Here is a 16,582-nt window from a genome sequence, read left to right on the forward strand (position 1 = left end):
TCTAAAAAGATTTCCAAGCTAGATTTTTGAGGGACTCTTTGGTTATTTTCATAACTGGGTGGTGTTGTTTGTCGTCCAAAAAGATTTTGCGGGGTTTGAAAAAAAATTTGGTTGATTCTAAACCCTTGATTATATTGAGCATAGTTTACTTGCTCAGGACCTCTAACAACTCTACCTAGTTTGCAATCAATGCCAATATGGCCAAATATTCCACAAAGTTCACAAGGTGGTGAAACAGGAGTAGGTGCGACAATACTTACATTTAATTTATCAAATTTTTGAAAAAGTATGTCCACCTTAGCAGATAGATGATCAAGGGGAGAAATTTCATACATACCTGCCTCTTGTTTAGAGGGTGAAGAAGCAGTGATGGCTCTCTCGATTGTCCATTGATATTGGTTTTGTGCCATGTCCTCGATCAAAGCATATGCTCCTATGTATGTTTTATTCATCAAAGCTCCACCTGCAGCTGTATCAATATAAACTTTTGCGGTATATGAAAGACCATTATAAAAAGTGTGAATAATAAGCCAATTCTCTAAACCATGATGGGGACAAAGTCTAAGCATTTCTTTGAAACGCTCCCACGCATCGTAAAGAGATTCTCCATCTTTTTGAGTGAATTGTATGATTTGATTCCTTAATTGGACGGTTTTAAAATAGGGAAAGAATTGGGCAAGAAAAGCTTGCCTCATTTGTTGCCATGAAGTGATAGAACCAAGTTTCAGTAAATGAAACCAAGTACCAGCCCTTCCCCCTAAGGAGAAAGGAAAGTAGTGCAGCCTTACGACCTCTTGGTTTGCATTTACGGTTCCACTGAGTCTTAAAAAGGTTGAAATATGAAGATTCGGATCCTCAGTGGGTGATCCGAAAAATTGATTTTGCTGCACTAAGTCAACAAGTGCAGGTTCTATTTCAAAATTGTCGTCAACCGTTGGGTACACAATAGCATCGTATGACTCATTTGAAAATGGGATTGCATACTCTTTGAGAGAACGTTCTTTAGCCATATCGTTATTATCTTCCCAAGAAGTTAAAGGCAAAAGAAGAAATAGAAAAAGAAATAAAATAAGATAAAATAAAGGAAAAGATTTTTTTTTTTTTTGGAAAGAAATACAAATATAAAATAAAATAAAATAAAGCAGAAGATTTTTTTTTAAAGAAATATAAAAAGAAATAAAATAAGGAAAAAGATTTTTTTTTCTAATCACTATTAAAAAGTTAATCAAATTACAACAACTCCCCGGCAACGACGCCAAAAACTTGATAGGGCCAAACCGCAAGTGCACGGCCTATCGAAGTAATAGTAGTAAGAAAGAGTATCGTTCCGCTAGGGAGTTGTTCAACTTAATTAACCTTTAAAGAATGATTAGAGGAGAAGAAAGTTTGATAAAAGGAGGTTTGATTGCTGAAGGTAAATAACAATAATAATAAAGAGCCTTGGGATTATTGGTTTGTAATAATAACAAATCTTTCACTAGACAAGGCTTTAACTTCTAATTCCATGGTTTACACCGTAATTTCCTAAGACCGGTTTCCCTTTAGCCCCTCACCTTTCCGATGAAAGTCCGGTGAGAGTTTACTTCTAGTAACCAAGCCTATTTCGCTGACTTGATTACTAGAAGATGCTTATAAGGATTGAAACTACTTGTGTCTCAATAATTGCAAAGACTATTTCGCTGCCTTTGCAATTATTGTCTAGATTCACTTGTTCCAACATCAAAGCCCCGCTCTCGCTTTATGAATTGATGTTTGGGATAATGGATTAATGATTATCAAACCCTCCGCTTTCGCTTCCACAGTTTGATAATTGTTAATTCATGTTAAAACGGTGAATCTAAATTAGAAATTACAGTTACATAGAATTAGGGTTAAAGCTTGGTTCGTTAGGATTATGTCATTAGACTTCCCAACAATCCCAAGAGAAAGAAGTCTACTCACTCATGTTCATCGTAGACATGGGGGAACAAGAGAGAAGACAATAAAATAAATGGCGAAAGAAAGTAAATAGAAATAAAGGACTTTATTGAAATAATAGTAACTAAATAAATTCTTAATTCAAAGGTGAATGTTTATGGTGGAGAGCTACTCTATTTATAGCTTTACAATCGACTTAGAAACTAAGCAACTAAAAGGGCAAAACAGTAAAGCTGCAACAGGGTAACTTGGGCTTGAAGAAAAGCAACAAGAGTGGCTTCTGGAGGTGGCACGGCTGTGCCACATGTTGGCACTGGCCGTGCCAAGCTTCTGACTTGGTGGGAACATATTTTTGTTTCGTATCTTCGTATTTTCGCACTGTATTTGCTCCAGTCCTCTTTCTTTTGCTCCAAGACACCTTCCACCATATATTCGTTCCTAAAATATAATAAAAAGCAATTTGTAGTAAATGATTCATAAAGGAAATAAATATGCAATAAAATAAAATCAAATCTTATTAAAACTAAACTAAATAATGCATTAAAATAGACTAATTAATGACTCATCAGAGTGTAGTATTGATTTTGCCTTTGGTAGTTCCCCATGTAGTTGGCTTCCTCGCTCGATCCTTTAGGTACACACTCTCTGTTAGCATGTCCTTCACCACATAAGTCACACCTTATTGCAGCCACTTGTTGTTGCTTGTGAGCCAACGTGAAACCCTGAAACTCCTTATTTAGAGCCTCTATCTGTTTGATCATGGCTTCTGGGTTAGCTAAGATTGCAGTTTGATCACTCACCCCAAACACTCCTCTTTCTTTCTTTTTCGCTTCAGCACGATATTCGTTGTTGGCCATGTTTTCGATTAGACCTTGAACTTCAAGATCAGTTTTACTCTTAAGACTACCTCCCGCAGAAGCATCTAAGAACATCCTAGTGTTAGGTGTCACCCCTTCAGTGAAGATTTGGAGGTATTGTTTCTCAGTGAACTCATGGTTAGGGCATCTCTCAAGAAGCAAATTGAATCGCTCACAAGCATCATATAATGACTCATTCTCACCTTGCTTGAAGTTTGAAATCTCCAGCTTTTTATCCTAATATTTAGACATAGAGAAGTACTTCTCGAGGAACTTAAGCTCTAGCTCCTCCCATGTTTGGACAGTCCCATTGGGTATAGTTAGCAACCAATCTTTCGCTCTACCGGTCAAGGTGAAAGGAAATAACCTAAGCTTCTTTTGTGCATCATTAACATTAGCTGGTTGCACACAAAACTCACATGTTTTAGCAAAGCGGCTCAAATGTTCATGTGGGCTCATGGCTTCGGTCCCATCAAACTGTTTGTCTCTCAACCCATTCAGAACGGTGGTTTTGATGCCGAAAGCGACGGGGTTAGCTGGTTGGAAAGTGTGGGTCAGTTGACCACGATGAGTTGCTAACCCATAGTCTCCTAGCTTTGGTCTCATTGGTATAGGTTCTCCCATGATGATGGATGTAGTAGAAGAGGTTGTTTTAGATTCTGTAGGTGATGGCTCTGGTATCGGTACTCGTGCACTAGGTGGTACTGATTGAGACAACCTTTGCAACCGGACAGTTTTCCGGAGTGCTCTAGCAGTCCTTTCGATTTCCAGATCGTACTCTAAATCGTCAGAGCTCTGTTTACCTTGCATAAACAGCAAAATACCTTAGCAGCACTGCACGATACAAACCAATTAATGAATACTAAAACAAAGAAAATTTTAAAAACAGAAAATTAAATTGCAGAAATCCTAAATTATAATGTAATTGCCTTGTTGAAATATATCAACGGTCCCCGGCAACGGCGCCAAAAACTTGATAGACGTTTGGCAAGTGCATCAAATACTATCGAAGTAGTAAAAATATCGATCCCACTAGGACTGTTTTTAATCTCAATAATTCAATTACGTTGCACTTTAGGATGTATAAAAATTATTTTGTTTGCCACTAGGCATGAGATTGGTTTGATTTCATAAAAATAATGACAGAAAATAAAGTTGGTTTTTAAGAATAAGAGAGAGATGAGTTTAGGTCTTTCGAATCATCGATGTTCCCCTAATTGTTATGCTGCACCTATTCTTATGAATGATTTTCTAATCCTACGATAGTTAACAAAATAGTCCTAATCAATCCCTTGAGTTAGGACCCTCTTCTCAAACTACAGCCCCTAATTCCTTAGGTGGTCTAATAATCTTTGAAGGTTTAAGCACGTTAACCTAATATCACTAACAAACGAGTATCTATTCCTAGACTAACCATGTTTATTAGAACAATTCAATAGGTCTAAGTCGAAAGCTATGGTCAGTAGTCATTCGTTCTCACTAAATCATGTTTATATTTGATCAGGATATAAAAAGCATTAAGAACAATTGAATTGAATAAAGACTAGAATATCATTCACAATAAGTAGAGTTTCACAGCATCATGTATCAATTAGGGTTATAAAGAATCATCTCATACCTAACCTCTAATGGATTCAGCTACTCATAATGGTGTTTACAAATAACATAATCATTAGAGGAATTTAAACATACACAAAGTGATGGAAGGATGAAGAAATCGTCCTCCTTAGCAGTTTTGTAGTCTGAAAATCGCACTTTGCTCTCCTTGCTTCGTAACCCTTGTTTTTGGAATAGACTTTAGCTTAAATAGGCACAGAATATTGCCCAAATCGTGTCACTTTTTAAGTGAATCGTGACACGATTTCACCTTGTAGAGCAAGAAACTGAATTAGGGTTTCACCAAATCGTGTCATGTTTTACCAATCGTGACACGTTTCTTAAATGTCGAAACAAGAGTTCTGATGCTTCCCAAATCGTGTCACGTTTTTACCAAATCGTGACACGTTTTCCTTTTTGCATTTTCTTTAGTTTTTCTGCTCTTTTTGCTGCATAAGTCTCCTTGTGAACTCCATTTTGCGAACAAATTACATAAAAAATTACGTAATGACAAGGTGTAATCAATAATGCATATGTTAATCGTATTGTAGGATATTTTATATATAAAATCATTTTTTTAAGGATACATAAAATCATTTAAATTTAATCTTATGGAATAGTATAAAACTTTAAAGTTGCATGAATTCATCAACATTCTCATTCACATAAAGTCTTTGATTGTCATGTATATACAAAATAAATTAGAATTGAAGACTTATATGTTCGTGTGATACATCAGGGAGAAATACAACGGCCTGCAAGGGTTTCCCTCATGCACTATTACCCTATTGAATTTTGATTAAGTTGTTCCTCGCTAACTCTCAGTTGGTTTCATCTATCATTGAACAAAAGTGGGTTTTAGAACAATGTCTCTAAAGTTTAAATGATGATAATATATAAAAGAACAATTGGATACTCTAATGTGTGTTCAAGTGTGCAAAACCATAAAATTAAATTTTCAATTAAAGGTTGAGTTTTGGTTCTGATACATCATGCTCTGAACATAAAGGAAATCATTTTGGTACTAAAGAAAAGCATTGGAAACTTCTTAAAACTTAAAAGATGATTTGAAGAAAGGTTAAAAAAAATTCACAGATGTGATCAAAAGATGCATCAAGTCTTGAAGACTGATGAGAAGAAGCTTTGATGGATGCATACTCTAAAGGAAGCATGTTCTGATGAACATGCCAGCAGTTTGGGTGAATCTGACCAGATTTGTCTTCTTCTATAGGAACATCACTTTCGATCTCTGATAGTACTATTTGTCTTTTTGTGACCACTTGCAGAAACAAACAAACAAATTCAATGACCGAGAGAATTTAATGAATTATTCCATCAGTAGAAAATGATTTCTCTATTATTATTCAATGACAATATCCATTAGAGGCAAAGTTTTTAAAATTCATTCAAAGCTTCTCAAGGAAAAAACTGATGTGTTGGCACTCTAAAAACATCAACTATCTCATTTCTATCCTATATGAAAGGAAATCATGATCAGAAAGGCAACAAAAATAAAAATTTGGATTTCCCTTTCGATTGATCATCACAAATTTGACATGAACCAGTGAAAATATTTGTTACCTCTTGAAGTGCAAAAATGACTTCGATCCCAGTAAAGCAACACAGTAGTACCTCTATCTCTATGTGTCCACACGAACAAATCTCCTTTGGTTCCTGGTGCTACCCAAACAATCAGAGGTTCAGAGAGAACTAGGGTTTGCAGTTATCAGTTTAGGGTTTGTGTTAAGTCCACAAGAATTTCGCATAACTCTTGATTGTAGTACATAAAATGACTTATATAATGTTTTAAATGAAAGGGGTTTTATTAAAAAAATTCCTTTTCTTTAAAACACAATCGGAATCTCTCATTTTTCCTGCGGCTTCTGGTGATAAATCGGCAGGAAAGTCCATATGCAAAACTACAGTAAAGTCCGCAACAATACCTGCGGAATTTCCTAAGGAAACGTTGAAATAATATTCCTCAATAGATTCGTAGGAAAATCCTTAGCTAAATAAAAGTTACCTCTGGATTCTTCAGCGGCTTACTGATTCGCAGGAAACTTTGTAAGACTGACGTTATCCACAGCAAAATCCTTAGGTATTCCTGCGGATAAATTTCCGCATAAAAATCCGCTGGAAAATCGAGAGTTTCTAGTAGTGAAATGTTTACTGTAATAGTTCTTTTTTACTGAATCAAGAGTGAGAAAGACATCAAGGAGCCGCTGGACAACCCGACTAGGTCGGCTTCTCTAGGAAACTTCAATCCTCTATCGCTCACCTATATATTATATAAATAGAAAAAAGGGAAAAAGTAGACTGTTTATAATTTGAATTGGAATTGTAAAGCTATTTAAAATTTGGGACAATTTTTTTTCAAAACGATAATATTTTGGAACGGAGGGAGTAGACTGTTTTTCTATTACTTAAGATAGAGAATTTTCAGTAATAAAATTTGTTTGTCATACAACACTTCAGCATCATACTCACACCATTCCTTAAAAATAAACATCATACTCACACCATGGTTCTACGGCTCATGGAACATAAGAAAATGTCAATTCAAATTCCAAAAATCTCCTTATTGGTAATATAATATCCTACAAAAACTAAATCACATACTTGCCAATTTCCAAAAAGTTAAAAAAAAAAAAAAACCATAAAAAGGGACTTATTATAAGATCTTCCATAATTGAAACACCCATATGCATGCATCTAATCTCCTGCGAGGACCATATATAGTCGGAGATTGTAGTCAATAGCAACAAAAACTTTAAATATTTCTTCTTTGGATTTCTCTTATATAAATCTGCAGAGATGAAAAACAAAACTATCAACTGAGTTTCTTCCAAAAAAAAATTTTTTTATAAGGCAAGAGCACAGTGACATAAAAAGAAATAGAAGACATTACAACAAAGTTGGAATGTCTTATAGATTCCAGTCCTTGCTAGGTTCTCATATATATTATTAAAAAACGGAAAAAAGAAATACAAATATGAACTCGGGAGACATAAACCTAACTCAGTAAATTCACACAAAGTGTATGTCAGCCCAATCAGGTGATACGAAAAAATAAAAAAACAACACCGGTGGATGTCTAACGGGCAGTGTATGGACCATCCGTCAACACGGAACGAATCCAAGAACCAACAACTCCTTGCAACAACAACAAGCATAAGGTCTCTTTTGAGTTAAACAGTTAAACATCACATAGGTAGACTGATGAGGATTTTGAAACCTCCCCCAAGTTAGATACTGCAAGACTTCTTGAAGGTGAGAGATTCGACCGTCAACACGTATACAAAACACCACACCTACAACCAATTATGCTACCATCAAGCTTCACGACCATTTCTAGCCAAATCCAACAGAAAGCAACTCAAAATCAATTGAAGGCCAGGTCGAGGGATGGTCAATCAATGGGTTTGAGGACCACAAGCACCGCCAACACGGTAACACCCGTACACACCACTCACAGCAACAACAGACAACAAGTACATGACCATTTCTAGCCTAGAAGACCTGTTACGAAGCACATCCATGATCTTAGAGGAAAGAACCACGCGTGAAACGCAGATCTTGAGAAACCAAACCCGTAAAAGGGTATTTGAACACATACATCGGCGAAAAGGGTATTTGAACACATGCATTTGATCTTAATTAAAGAAAGAGAAAAGGGTATTTCATTGGTTGATGTTGATAAACGATGAGCTTATGTCGATTACTTGATTAGAGATTGAATATGCATGTTATGCTATGTTAGTAATGTGATAGCCTGAGGTGTATGGGATGGGGGATAATAAACATGTGATGCTAGTATTCTAGGAGGGATGGTTATGTATATGTGATATGTATGATTCCTTGAATGCTTACGTTTCATATGTTGATTATGATTAATGTAATGTTTACCCCCAGTGGTTTTTGCCGCCTACCTGTCTGTATGGATGGGTAGACGCCGTGCAGGAGTAGTTGCTTTGTGGTGAGTGCTTGATAGCGGGAGCTTTCTCCGTTATCGTCTGGAGTCGTAGTTTTAGGCTCTGATTAGGTCGTAGAGTCTTTTTATGTCTTGTTGATTTTTGTTTTATTTTATCTTGTTGATGTTGTCCATTTGTCGGACTTGGAGGATTTTTAGTTGAGGTTGTATTTGACCATGGCATGTATATGTTGGAGTTAGTTGATTTGTATCCGTTGCGACTGTTGAGATATTTTATATATATATATATATTGTAACACCCACAACGTGGCTTTCGATATCCCGCCAGTTGGATACGAAAGGTTCCCGCCAGTTGGAACGGGCACTATCCGTAAGGATGACTCCACGTTAATAAGAGGAACCGAATCACATCGGAATGAGAGGGATCCGGAGGCCGTGTAGATATGGGACTACATGGTTGAACGAAGGCTTATAAGAATTGTTAGGTACTACCCATATCAACAAGATGCATCTTCTTTTCGGTAGCTCATTCCATAAGAACTCTACAGTTAAGCGTGCTTGACTTGGAGTAGTCTTATGATGGGTGACCTACCGGGAAGTTTCCCGGTAAGCATGCGAGTGAGGACAAAGCATGCTGAAAAGACCCATGTTGGTTTGTGGGGTTAGTAGGCAATCCTGAAAGCAGTCTGGGATGTTACATATATATACATGTATGTTTGGATTTTGGATTTTGTATTAGACGTAGCGTCTATTTTTTGAATATTTGTTATATTCGCGTGTTTTATCGCTTTAATAGAAATAGGGCGTTACAAGTTGGTATCAGAGCCGTGGTCAGTCCTTGTCTGGACTAGTATTCGTTGAATTTTCCTGTTTGTATGCGACATGTACGAAAGTACTGTCGGTACTTGTTGTGTTGTTTTGTTCTTTTAGGTGGGTTTGAGCGTAGTGGGGGAGTAACAGGTTGCTTCAGGTGTGTTAGTCTGGCAAGGGAAGGTATCTTTGGTTGCGGAGGCTCAGTTGGTTGTGGTTTGTGTTAAGGTTCCTGTTGATTTTTAGTTGGATCTTGTGTGTCTTCCGTTGAAGCATATGGACGTGATTTTTGGTATGGATTGGATGTTGACTTTTGGTGTTAACATTAATTGTTTGACCAAGAGTGTAACGTTTTCTAAGCCGGTAGCTGAAGAAGTTGGAAGTTCTTGACCGCGGAGCAAGTGAAGAAGTCTTTGGACGGTGAAGCGAGTGTGTTCATGATGTTTGCTTCCTTGAAGGAGAGTAGTGAGAAAGGATTTGGTGATTTGCCGGTAGTGCAAGAGTTTCCAGAAGTTTTTCCGGACGACATTACCGAGTTACCGCCAGAGAGAGAAGTTGAGTTTGCAATTGATTTGGTACCAGGAACGAGTCCTATTTCGATTTTGCCGTATCGGATGTCTGCATCAGAGTTGGGTGAGTTGAAGAAGCAGTTTATCAGGTCGAGTGTTTCTCCGTAGGGTGCTCCAGTGTTGTTGGTTAAGAAGAAGGATGGAAGCATGAGGTTGTGTGTGGATTATCGGTAGTTGAACAAGGTGATGATTAAGAATCGGTATCCGCTTCCTAGGATTGATGATTTGATGGATCAGTTAGTTGGTGCGGAAGTGTTCAGCAAGATTGATTTGAGATCAGGATATCATCAGATTAGAGTCAAGGCAGAAGATATATCCAAAACTGTGTTCCGAACAAGGTATGAACACTATGAGTATTCTGTGATGCCATTTGGAGTATCTAATGCGCCAGGTGTCTTCATGGAATATATGAATAGGATATTTCATCCTTTTCTGGACCGTTTTGTGGTGGTGTTTATAGATGATATTTTGGTGTATTTGAAGTTTGAGGAAGAGCATGCCGAGCATTTGAGGATTGTGTTGGGAGTCTTGAAAGAGAAGAAGTTGTTTGCTAAGTTGTCGAAGTGTGAGTTTTGGTTGCGGGAAGTGAGTTTCCTTGGTCATGTGATTTCTAAAGGTGGTATTGTCGTGGATCCGTCGAAGGTAGATGCAGTGTTGCAGTGGGAATCACCTAAATCTGTTTTTGAGGTTAGAAGCTTTCTAGGATTAGCAGGTTACTATCAGAGGTTCATTGAGGGATTCTCTAAGTTGGCGTTGCCATTGACGCAGTTGACCTGGAAAGGACAAGCTTATGTTTAGGATGCTAAGTGTGAGAAGATTTTCCAAGAGTTGAAGAAGAGGTTGACTTCAGCTCCAATGTTGATTTTGCCGAATCTGAAGGAATCGTTTGTTGTGTATTGTGATGCTTCTAAGATGGGTCTTGGTGGTGTGCTTTTGCAGAACCGTCAGGTTGTGGCTTATGCTTCGAGGCAGTTGAAAGTGCATGAGAAGAATTATTCGACTCATGATTTGGAATTAGCAGTTGTTGTGTATGTGTTGAAGATTTGGAGGCATTATCTGTATGGTTCTAAGTTTGAAGTGTTCAGTGATCACAAGAGTTTGAAGTATTTGTTTGACCTGAAGGAGTTGAATATGAGGCAGAGGAGATGGTTGGAGTATCTTAAGGATTTCGACATTCAGTTGAGTTATCATCCTGGGAAGGCGAATGTTGTTGCTGATGCTTTGAGTAGGAAGTCGTTGCATATGTCTGCTTTGATGGTTAAAGAGTTGGAATTGATTGAGCAGTTTCGAGATTTGAGTTTGGTTAGTGAGTTGACGCCGAATGGTGTGAGGTTGGGAATATTGAAGTTGACGAGTAATATTTTGGAAGATATCAAGAATGGACAGAAGGAAGAGTTGGAACTTGTTGATCGTGTGGTGTTGGTTAACCAAGGTAAGGGTGGAGACTTCAGGTTGGATGAGAACGGTGTTTTGATGTTTCGTGATCGTGTTTGTGTACCAGATGTTCTTGAACTTAAGAGAAGGATTTTGGAAGAAGGTCACAAAAGTAGTTTGATTATTCACCCAGGAAGAAGGAGATTGCAGAGTTTGTTTATGCTTGTTTAGTTTGTCAGAAGTCTAAGATTGAACATCAGAAACTGTCGGGTTTGATGCAACCGTTGTTTGTGCCAGAGTGGAAGTGGGATAGTATCTCTATGGATTTTGTTGGAGCGTTGCCGAAGATTGTTAAGCGTTGCCGAAGATTGTTGGATTTTGTTGGAGCGTTGACGAAGTCCGCACATTTTGTTCCTATCAAGACTGGTATGTCTGTGGCGAAGTTGGCTGATATCTACATTTAGCAGATTGTTAGATTGCATGGTATTCCTTCTAGTATTGTGTCGGATCGGGATCCAAGGTTTACTTCTAAGTTGAGATTGAGTTCTTTCATTGGTTGATGTTGACAAATGATGAGCTTATGTCGATTACTTGATTAGATATTGAATATGCATGCTATACTATGTTAGTAATGTGATAGCTTGAGGTGTATGGGATGGGGGATAATAATCATGTGATGCCAGTATTCTAGGAGGGGTGGTTATGTATATGTGATATGTATGATTCCTTGAATGCTTATGTTTACCCCCAGTGGTTTTTGCCATCTACCTGTCTGTATGGATGGGTAGACGCTGTGCAGGAGTAGTTGCTTTGTGGTGAGTGCTTGATAGCGGGAGCTTTCTCCGTTATCGTCTGGAGTCGTAGTTTTAGGCTCTGATTAGGTCGTAGAGTCTTTTTATGTCTTGTTGATTTCTGTTGTATTTTATCTTATTGACGTTGTCCATTTGTCGGACTTGGAGGATTTTTAGTTGAGGTTGTATTTGACCATGGCATGTATATGTTGGAGTTAGTTGATTTGTATCCGCTGTGACTGTTGAGATATTATATATATATATATATATATATATATATATATATATATATATATATATATGCATGTATGTTTGGATGTTGGATTTTGTGTTAGACGTAGCGTCTATTTCTTGAATAATTGTTATATTCGCGTGTTTTATCATTTTAATAGAAACAAGGCGTTACAGTGGTCATCAAGCCAATCACTTTAATACACTGTAAGTCATGGTGCACCATATTTCACTTGAACAAACTGTACCTTACGGTGGACCGCGTTTCGCTATTTTAATAAATTAAAATAATAAGGCATACTTAATTATTTAATTACTAATAAGTCCCACTTATTATTTTATAATTAAGTCTTACTTATTTATTTCTCTGATTGATTTGTCCTTGGTGTGTGATCCTATATGTTCTCGTAATGTTGACAATAATATTAAATGACATATTTAATATTATGAATAGTGAGCGATATCTAGCAACACATCACTTCTACCCAAGTGACGAGAATGTCATGAAATATGATGAAACCTTTTCGTGACAATGATCATGTGTATAATTACCCTTTTGCACTCATGTCTATATTGAACACAAGTCATAGTATGTTATCCTTGTCCAGTTCAATATTGAGCCCGTAGACATTTCTCCTGTTATGTAGGATGGGCGAATTCCATCTAGGTCACTCCTGTCCCTCAACATGATTCGTGGAGTACCCATCAACCAACTTTATGGTCATCTTGTTAGAGACAACGTTTGAATGGTGATAAAACATTTGACTCCAACATCTAGGGTACATAGTGGTTTCAGGTCAAAGGGTGGAATACACCACTATCACTATGAGAATATCTTATGACACATTCATAACTTTTACTATGTAGCATTCTCATGGTGGGTCAATCCAGTATAAATATTACTCCTAATATTTATACCTATGTGAAGACGTGATAACTCTTTATCTATGATCTGTGAGATGTGATCATCGGTCTACCCACATAATAGTCTCTATATAAGCTTTAATGTTATCCATTTTCACAATAAAGCTAGACTACAGATACTTTAAGAATAATGTCATTTCGTTTAATGGGTCTCACGATTAAGTCACACTTAATGCTCCATTAAACGGACTAATTATTTTAGGGACTTTATTATTTTGAAACAAAACAAAATCAACAAATAAATGCCTTATTATTAAATATTCACAATATATATATTTATATCAATATCATGATACAAAGCCAAACATAATCAATATAGATTAGCTATTAGGGCTTACTCCAACACATGTAGCCTTAGAGTATCCAAATCGTAAATCCATCTCCATCTTTAATGGGGAGATACATGAAAGTTTTTAAATCCATCTCCATCTTTAATATCTTCCACACTTCCAACACCTCGCAAGGAAAGGTCTATGATATTATATCAATAGTGGAAGTTGTGAAAATGTTGTATTATATGGTAAAAAATTTAAAGCTACCAACAAAGGAGTACCTACACCCGTACATGCTTCAGTGGCTCAACAAAGATAATGAGGTAAAACTATCTCAACACTCCATAGTCACATTTTCCATTGGAAATAATTATAAAGAAAATTTATAGTGTGATGTTATTTCTATGGATACTTGGAGGCCTTGTCAATGTGATTGTCGTGCATTATACGGTTGTGATGCCAACACCTGCACTTTTGTGAAAGATGTGATTGAAATGAAGTTGGCACCTCTACCACTCAATGAATTCAATGATGGAAAAGAGGAATTCAAGCTACCTGGACTTTCACTCTCAAAGGAACCACCATTCAAGGATAAAACAAAGTTACGTCTGCTTTGTCTAGTTCCTAAGCCACCTTGGGAAAATGTTGGTATTGATTTTGTCCTAGGATTACTTTGGACCTAGCAACAAAAGGATTCTATAAACGATTCATATCAGAAGATTCAAGGTGTGTTTTTTAAGAACGAAGACGAAATTCTTGACTCGAGGATGAGTCTCTTCCAACCCGGGGAGAATGACAGAGAATGACGAAGAATAATATTGAAGTCTCTAGAATACTAAGGAATATTATGGAAGCTTTTAGACACTCTTCTAAATAAGATAAAATAAAGCACAAGGAAAATCTTAACTTTTCTAGTCATATGAAATAAGTATCCATATCTCTAGACTTTTCTTTGTAATCAATGCTTCTAGATTATTCTACTTTGTAATATGGAGCCTCTCACTTAGAGTAGTATAAATGAGGCTCACAATCATGTGTTTTGCCATATTCAAGATTCAAGCATTCAAATAAAAACAACTTTTTTTAAAAATATTAGAGAGTTTCTCTATTTTCTCTAAAAAAAAATTGTCCCTGAGGCAGGTTAGTATGAACTTTAACTCCTAATTAGACATTTTGATTGGGTAAAATTTCTGCATAATCTTGAGAAACTTTGGTTAGACATAAGTGATAGCAGCATTGGACATATGGGATCAGTTTATTATACCGAACGAAGTAGCATTTTGATCCAAAAGTTTCAAGTTTGCCTTTTTAATATTTCTTCTGCCTTTTTAGATGGTAACAAGTTTCATACATGAAAATATAGCTAAATAAGTAAGATGTTGCTTCCACTTCAAAATCAACCAAAGTTTAGAAATAGTTAGAACATGTATCCAAACAGTAAACTATCTTCATAAAAAATAAATTCTTAAAAAACATAAAAAGTTCCCCACTTTATCTTTGGGTGATCCTATTGACTCCATAATGGAAAGTTTAAGATCACATGTCAAGAGGATTGAGAACTTGTCCAATGAAGAGTACAGTTCCAGACAAATCTTCTCTGATCAAAAACAAGAAAGGGTGATCAGCCACAAATTCTATCTTCGGAGTGTCGTCTAAGGATAAACCAAACCCCTCACATATGAAAGCAGTTGCCGCAGCAGCTTCGGTACCTGCTTCATTTACTTCAATAAAAGACTTGTGAAATATCTTGGAAACAACAAGTCTTTCACCATCCACCATTTTTGCCACACCTCCAATATCGGAAAAAGGCAAAAACCACTCCTAGCTCCTTCAGCATATTCGAAGTTTCAAGTTCGAAACAAATATTGAATCTTGGAATCCGTAAGGCACTAACTTCAACTTTTTGACGAGGAAGCTTGTGTTGTAAAAACTCAAATTCGGAGGCTACCTTCTCAATCAAATCTAATAATCCATCTTTTGCATCAGGAAGAAAAAAGTAAAGTGAGAATTAACGTTTGTCTTGACCTTGCTCATAAGGAAGACGAAGGATCTTAAAACCATCAAAAACACCGATAAACTGCTCCTCACAACTGGTCATGAAGGGAACCTTAACAAACAGAGTTGCCAATCTGAATGTGAAAATCATAGTCCTTTGTATCTGAAATATCAAACTGCTCCTTCCTTGCTCCTTTAAAGTACAGTGCATTAGCACCGATGAGCACAATTAAGTCATCAACTGACCCGGGTGGAAGTAGTTTTTTTATTAAACCATTTGTTTCTTTTTCAGCCCATAAATTCACTTCTTTACGCACTTTGGTAGCCTTTAAAATCATAAAAAATACAATTATTAGTATTTTTTTTACTAAAAGGAGACAACAATGATTATCTATCTTTAAAATAAGTTCCCAAGATCTTAAGACTTATTACAGGAAGGTTATTGTATTCTTCTAATGTAAAGAGGGAGATATCCAATACATACCTTGTTCATGAAATCAACAGAAGACAAGGTGGCCTTATAATCATTAGATACAATTTGTTGGAAGGAAGGCTGCAGAGAACGGGATTGATCAACCCACATTCCATTGACGAAAGAGAGGCAAGGACCACCGGAGGGAGCAGCATTGGAGAGGATGGCTGAAACGAGACGAGAGACAAAGGAGTTGAGATGATCAGTTGATTTGGAGAGAAGGAAGTCGAGAAGCTGTTCTCTTGTGGGTCCGTCAGAGCCAGCAGCGATCATGCTGAGCGCAACTTGAAGCGAAAGTGGAGAAAACACAATGTTCTCCTCTGATTCTTTTGAGAATAGATGTTTGGCGATTCTGAGGGAAACTTTTGTCTGGTTAGTGATTGTTTCACGTATCATTCTTTTCTGTTTGGACTTTAATTCACGGTCAGCCATGGTTCCTTTCTTTTGATTTTACAATGCAGCAACTGAAATTAAACGGAAAGAATGTAACTTAAACATAATTAAACTAGCAAACAATGAAGAATAGCGAGAGAAAACTAGCTATTCAATAAAAATCAGTACCATAAAGAAATTGAAACCTAAAGACATGGTATCTATGGTTTTGTGTGTTATTTTACGAATCTAGATCGTTCAAACTAGTTAACATCTTTAACTAGATGAAATAATAGTTGTTTTCAAAGTTGAAGATTGTAGAAAAAGTGCATAACCAATTTTCCCATTATTCATCTTCACAAAATAGCTATTCAAGAAATATCGAAATAACTTGTTAAGAAAAAAAATATCGAAATAAAAAAAAAAAAGAAGAAATAAATTGACTTACAAAACTAAAGCAGAGAACTGAAG

The 16,582-nt window shown here is 36.6% G+C and overlaps 1 non-coding gene and 1 pseudogene across 2 annotated transcripts; one reads left to right on the forward strand and one right to left on the reverse strand.

The window, feature by feature from the left end:
* The first annotated feature begins 540 nt into the window (after window positions 1-540).
* Window positions 541-647, forward strand: LOC146935695 (small nucleolar RNA R71). The gene has a single exon (XR_015033707.1). It is a non-coding gene; the product is annotated as a small nucleolar RNA R71 (small nucleolar RNA).
* Window positions 648-14,669: 14,022 nt separating this feature from the next.
* Window positions 14,670-16,288, reverse strand: LOC146935696 (serpin-ZX-like; annotated as a pseudogene). Its single transcript, XR_015033100.1, has 2 exons — window positions 15,752-16,288; window positions 14,670-15,593 (listed from the first exon to the last, which is right to left on the reverse strand). The product of XR_015033100.1 is annotated as a serpin-ZX-like (transcript).
* Window positions 16,289-16,582: the final 294 nt, after the last annotated feature.

This window comes from Medicago sativa, chromosome 3 (assembly GCF_051527215.1).
Source record: "Medicago sativa cultivar Bolivia chromosome 3, Bolivia_mono, whole genome shotgun sequence".
Lineage (NCBI taxonomy): Eukaryota > Viridiplantae > Streptophyta > Magnoliopsida > Fabales > Fabaceae > Medicago > Medicago sativa.